This window comes from Pan troglodytes, chromosome 13 (genome assembly GCF_028858775.2).
Source record: "Pan troglodytes isolate AG18354 chromosome 13, NHGRI_mPanTro3-v2.0_pri, whole genome shotgun sequence".
Lineage (NCBI taxonomy): Eukaryota > Metazoa > Chordata > Mammalia > Primates > Hominidae > Pan > Pan troglodytes.
Window position 1 is genome coordinate 48,649,627 of NC_072411.2, and position 6,000 is coordinate 48,655,626.

Below are 6,000 nucleotides of genomic sequence, written 5' to 3' on the forward strand. Positions count from 1 at the left end.
GATCCCGCTACCCCCACTGATTCCGATTTATATGGGGAGAGGAACACAGCCTGAAACATATTCCTTGCCCTTGCCGCTCCTCCTTTCCTCTACCCTGATTTCAGATCACTGTTTATTTATTTTATTTATTTTTTATTTTACTTTAAGTTCTGGGATACAGGTGCTGAACATGCAGATTTGCTACATAGGTATGCATGTGCCATGGTGCTTTGCTGCACCTATCAACCCAGTCATCTAGGTTTTAAGCCCTGCATGCATTAGGTATTTGTCCTAATGCTGTTCCTCTGCTTTCTCCGGATCCCCCAACAGGCCCCAGTGTGTGATGTTCCCCTTCCTGTGTCCATGTGTTCTCATTGTTCAACTCCCACTTATGAGTGAGAACATGAGGTGTTTGGTTTTCTGTTCCTGTGTTAGTTTGCTGAGGATGATGGTTTCCAGCTTCATCCATGTCCCTGTAAAGTACATGAACTCATCCTTTTTTATGGCTGCAGAGTAGTGCATGGTGTATATGTGCCACGTTTTCTTTATCCAGTCTATCATTGATGGGCATTTAGGTTGATTCCAAGTCTTTGCTATTGTAAATAGTGCTGCAATAAACATACATGTACATGTGTCTTTATAGTAGAATGACTTATAATCCTTTGGATATACACCCAGTAATGGGATTGCTGGGTCAAATGGTATTTCTGGTTCTAGATCGTTGAGGAATCGCCACACTATCTTCCACAGTGGTTGAACTAATTTACACTCCACCAACAGTGTAAAAGCATTCCTATTTCTCCACAACCTCTTCAGCATCTGTTGTTTCCAGACTTTTTAATGATCACCATTCTAACTGGCATGAGATGGTATCTCATTGTGGTTTTGATTTGCATTCTCTAATGACCAGTGATGATGAGCTTTTTTTTCCACGTTTGTTGCCTGCATAAATGTCTTCTTTTGAGAAGTGTCTGTTCATATTCTTTGCCCACTTTTTGATGGGGTTGTATTTTTCTTGTAAATTTGTTTAAGTTCCTTGTAGATTCTGGATACGAGATCTTTGTCAGATGGGTAGATTGCAAAAATTTTCTTCCATTCTGTAGGTTGCCTGTTTAATCTGGTGATACTTTCTTTTGCTGAGCAGCTCTTTAGTTTAATTAGATCCCATTGGTCAATTTTGGCTTTTGTTGCTATTGCTTTTGATGTTTTGGTCATGAAGTCTTTGCTCATGCCTATGTCCTGAATGATACTGCCTAGGTTTTCTCAAAGTTTTTATGGCTTTAGATTTTACGTTTAAGTCTTTAATCCATCTTGAATTAATTTTTGTATAAGGTGTAAGGAAGGGGTCCAGTTTCTGTTTTCTGCATATGGCTAGCCAGTTTCCCCAGCGACATTTATTAAATAGGGAATCCTTTCCCTATTGCTTGCTTTTGTCAGGTTTGTTGAAGATCAGATAGTTGTAGATGTGTGGTGTTATTTCTGACGCCCTTGTTCTGTTCCATTGGTCTATATATCTGTTTTGGTACCAGTACTATGCTGTTTTGGTTACTGTAGCCTTGTAATATAGTTTGAAGTCAGGTAGCATGATGCCTCCAGCTTTGTTGTTTTTGCTTAGGATTGTCTTGGCTATACAGGCTCTTTTTTAGTTTCATATGAAATTTAAAGTCGTTTTTTTCCAGTTCTGTGAAGAAAGGCAATGACAGCTTGATGGGAATAGCATTGAATATATAAATTACTTTGGGCAGTATGGCCATTTTTACAATATTGATTCTTTGCATCCATGAGCATGGAATTTTTTTCCATTTGTTTGTGTTCTCTTTTATTTCCTTGAGCAGTGTTTTGTAGTTCTCATTGAAGAGGTCCTTCATGTCCCTTGTAAGTTTTATTACTAGGTATTTTATTTTCTTTGTAGCAATTGTGAATGAGAATTCACTCATGATTTGGCTCTCTGCTGTCTATTATTGGTGTATAGGAATGCTTGTGATTTTTGTCCATTGATTTTTTTATCCTGAGTCTTTGCTGAAGTTGTTTATCAGCTTAAGGTGTTTTTGGGCTGAGACGATGGGGTTTTAACACTCTCTTCTTTTTTAAAACAATGTTTAAATTAAATTAATTAATTTATTATTATCATTATTTATTTTTTTGGTAGAGAGAAGGTCTCACAATGTTGACCAGCCTGGTCTCACACTCCTGGCCTCCAGTGATCCTCCTGCCTCGGCCTCCTGAAGTGCTGGGATTACAGGTGTGAGCCACCATGCCCTGCAAGATCACTCTATTCTTTGAGTTCTGGAAGTTTGCAGTAAGCATCTTCTATTAACAAAAACTGTAAACAAGGTTTCCAGAATGTGGAAATTAAATTTACAAACTGAGGCAATTGGATTAATTTAAACAGACCAAAGTCGTGCCATTCAGCAACAAAGCCCTTGTACCTACTTTACGAGCTACCCGAGGCTCTTCTATTGACTGCCTATTGCCCAGTGATCTCCTACTCATCTGTTGTAACACACCTCATCTAATACCTTGAAAGTAAAATGAATATATGAAATCTTGCTGTATCCCAGTTCTAGAATATCCAAAGTAAAAATAATATACATCTTTTTTATAGTAACACAAATGTCAAAGGTTCTGCTGAGTGCAGTAACATAGATCTATACAAAGCAACTTTCCCAAGAATTAAACAAATATGAGATTGAATTACAAAAAAAAATCTGTAGGCTTATTTTTTTAAAACCATTTATTTTGCTTAATCTCTAGTGTTAACAAGTGAACTATGATTAAAAATAATAAGTGTAATTTCCATACTAACAGAACTTTCTGCTGTGATACTATAAATACTATAACTCCTTATCTTGTTCAGGGCTATAAAACTTGGCTTTCGTAGAATTTGTTTGTTTATGGTTTCTGGAATTTAAGAAAGCAATAAAAATTTCTGATTAATCTACCTAAGTATATGAGTAGAAAGATCTCATGTGGGCCAGTTTAAAACATGCTGTGAATTTCCAGATTCTTCATTTTGAAGCTAACTTAAATAGAAGTTTATGTTGTAATTCACTTACCTTTCACAAAGCATGCCTTCATATGGTAAAGGGGGAAGGTGTTCATCAAAGGATTATAAAACATAAAATATTTATTGAAAATTAGTAATTTAACATTTTCCATTCAAAGTGAGGAATATATATATGTATTGACTCACCTTCTTAGCAATGGAATTCCTAGGCAGGGAGGGGGAAAGATGAAAACTATTTGAATATTGGATAAGATTTAAAAATAGTTCTAAATTACAACAAGCTTATTCCTCTAGGGAGATTGTTATTTCTGCTATAGGAAAAGAAAGCATTTTGTTAAATCTTTTCTAAAAGTTCCTATTCCATTGGGATGTCTCCTAGACAATGGGCTTTCTTGTGTAAGAATTGAATTTCTAGGATGAACTTGAGTGTGTCAAGTGGATCAATACAAGTTTTCTGAATAGCATACAATGTCAGAATTCTCACTTCAGAACTTTTATTGGGTTATGATCTCTTCTTCTTTCCTCATCCCCCTTTAAGAGCATACATTTTTTGTAAGTTTGAATTGAGAAAAGACTATTGAATCCTTTTACATGAATATTTATGTCAAAACGTCACTTTGAGCATTACATATATACAATTTTATTTGTCAATTATACCTTAATAAAGCTGGAAAAAGTTTTCTTTAATGTTCTATCTTGCAAACATTATATAAATGTTTGCATATATGATATATATGCATCATAATATAAGTATGATATGAAATATTCATCTGAAAGGATTAAAGCAATTAACAAAAAAGAGACCATATAGTCGATAAACAAATTTTAAAAGAAACACAAATTTTTAATGCTGTCTAAGGCCAACACATAAAATATTTGATGTCATCAAATATTGCTATTTGATTCCTTCACAAAATTTAGATGTGGATGTTTTCTTTAATTGTATACCATGATATGTACCATAGAAGTATTTAGAATAAAAGATAGTCAATTCAGCCCCTGCTTTTTAACATCATAAAATGTGTTCAATTTAGTAACAATAAAAACTCAAATATAAATGAGAAATAAAATTGATTTTATTTTATTAAATAATAAATTTTATTTATCTGTAACTTTGCAAGCATTTCTATAATGTTCGAAGACAGAACATTTTAAACATTTTTTTTTCAGCTGTATTAAGGTATAACTGACAAATAACATTGTATATATGTAATGCTCAAGGTGATGTTTTGATATAAATATTCATGTGAAAGGATTAAATTGGGCTAATTAACATATTCAGCACATCACACACATGACATTTTTTGTGGTAAGAACATTTGAGATTTAATCTTTAATCAATAGTAATACAATATTATTAACAATAGTGACAATGTAGTTCAATAGACTTCTAGAATGTATTCATCCTAACTAAAACCTTGTACCCTTTAGCCAACATTTCCCCAAATCCCTCACTTTCCTCTACCCTGTGTCCTGGCAACCACCATTCTACTCGGCTTCTCTCAGATGGATTTTTTAGATACCCCATATACATGAGATAAGGTAGTGTTTATCTTTCTGTGCCTGGCTTATTTTACTTAACATAATGACCTCTAGGTTCATCCAAATGACAAGATTTCCTTCATTTTAAGGCTGACTAGTATTCCATTGTGTATATATACCACGTTTTCTTTATTCATTCATCTATTGTTGGACAATTAGGTTGCTTGTATATCAGGGCTATGGTGAATAATGTTTCAATGAACATAGGAGTGTAGTTATCTCTTTGACATAGTGATTTCATATACTGTGGATATGTACCCAGTAGTGGGATTGCTGGATCATATGACAGCTTTATTTTTAATTTTTTGAGGAACTTACATATTGTTTTCCATAATGGCTATGCTAGTTTACATTCTTGCCAACATGGGCATGAGTTCCCTTTTCTCCACATCCTCAACGAAAATTATTAGCTTTTGTCTTTTTTATAATAGCCATTTTAAAAGGTATAAAGTGATATTTCACTGTGGTTTTTATTTGCATTTCCCTGATGATTAGTAATATGCACATTTTTTCATATACCTGTTGGCCATTTTGTATCTCTATTCCAGTCCTTTGCTCATTTTTCAATAGGATTATTTGTTTCCTTGCTATCGAGTTGTTTAATGTATATATTGGATATTAACCTCTTATCAGATGCATTTTTTACAAATATTTTTCCACATTTAATAGACTGTCTCTTCGCTCTGTTGATGATTTCCTTTGCTGTGCAGAAGCTTTATAGTTTGTTATAATTCTTCTTGCCTATTTTTGCTGTTGTTGTGCTTTTGAGGTCATATTCAAAAAGTAATTTCCCAGATCCATGTCATGGGGCTTTTCCCTTATGTTTTCTTCTAGTACTTTTATAGTTCAGGTCTTATGTTTAAATCTTTAATCAATATTGAGGTGATATTTTTATTTGGTATGAAATAAAAATCTAATTTTTCTGTATATGGACATCCAGTATTTCCAATACATTTATTGAAGAAACTCTTTTCCCCATTGCATGCTCTTGGCAGCTTTGTGAAAAATCAATTGACCATAAATGTGGATATATTTCAGGCTCTCCATTCTGTTCCATTGGTTTATGTGCCTGTTTTTAGTCCACTATTATGGTGTTTGATTACAATTACTTTGTAGAAGATTTTGAAGTTAGATAGTGTAATACCTCTAGCTTTGTTTCCATGACCATCCCCCATACCCCAATATTGCTTTGGCTATTTGAATTCTTTCATAATACCATACAACTTGCAGGATTTTATTTTTCTATTTCAGTAAAAAATGTCATTGGCATTTTGATAGGGATTACATTGAATCTGTAGATCACTTGGGTAGTATGGACATTTTAACAATATTGATTTTTTAAATCCATGAACACAGGATATCTTTCCATTTATTTGTGCCTTCAATTTCTTTTATCAATATTTTATAAATTTCATTGTACAGATCTTTCACCCCTTTTGTTAAATTGATTCCTAAGTTTTTTGGCTGCTTTT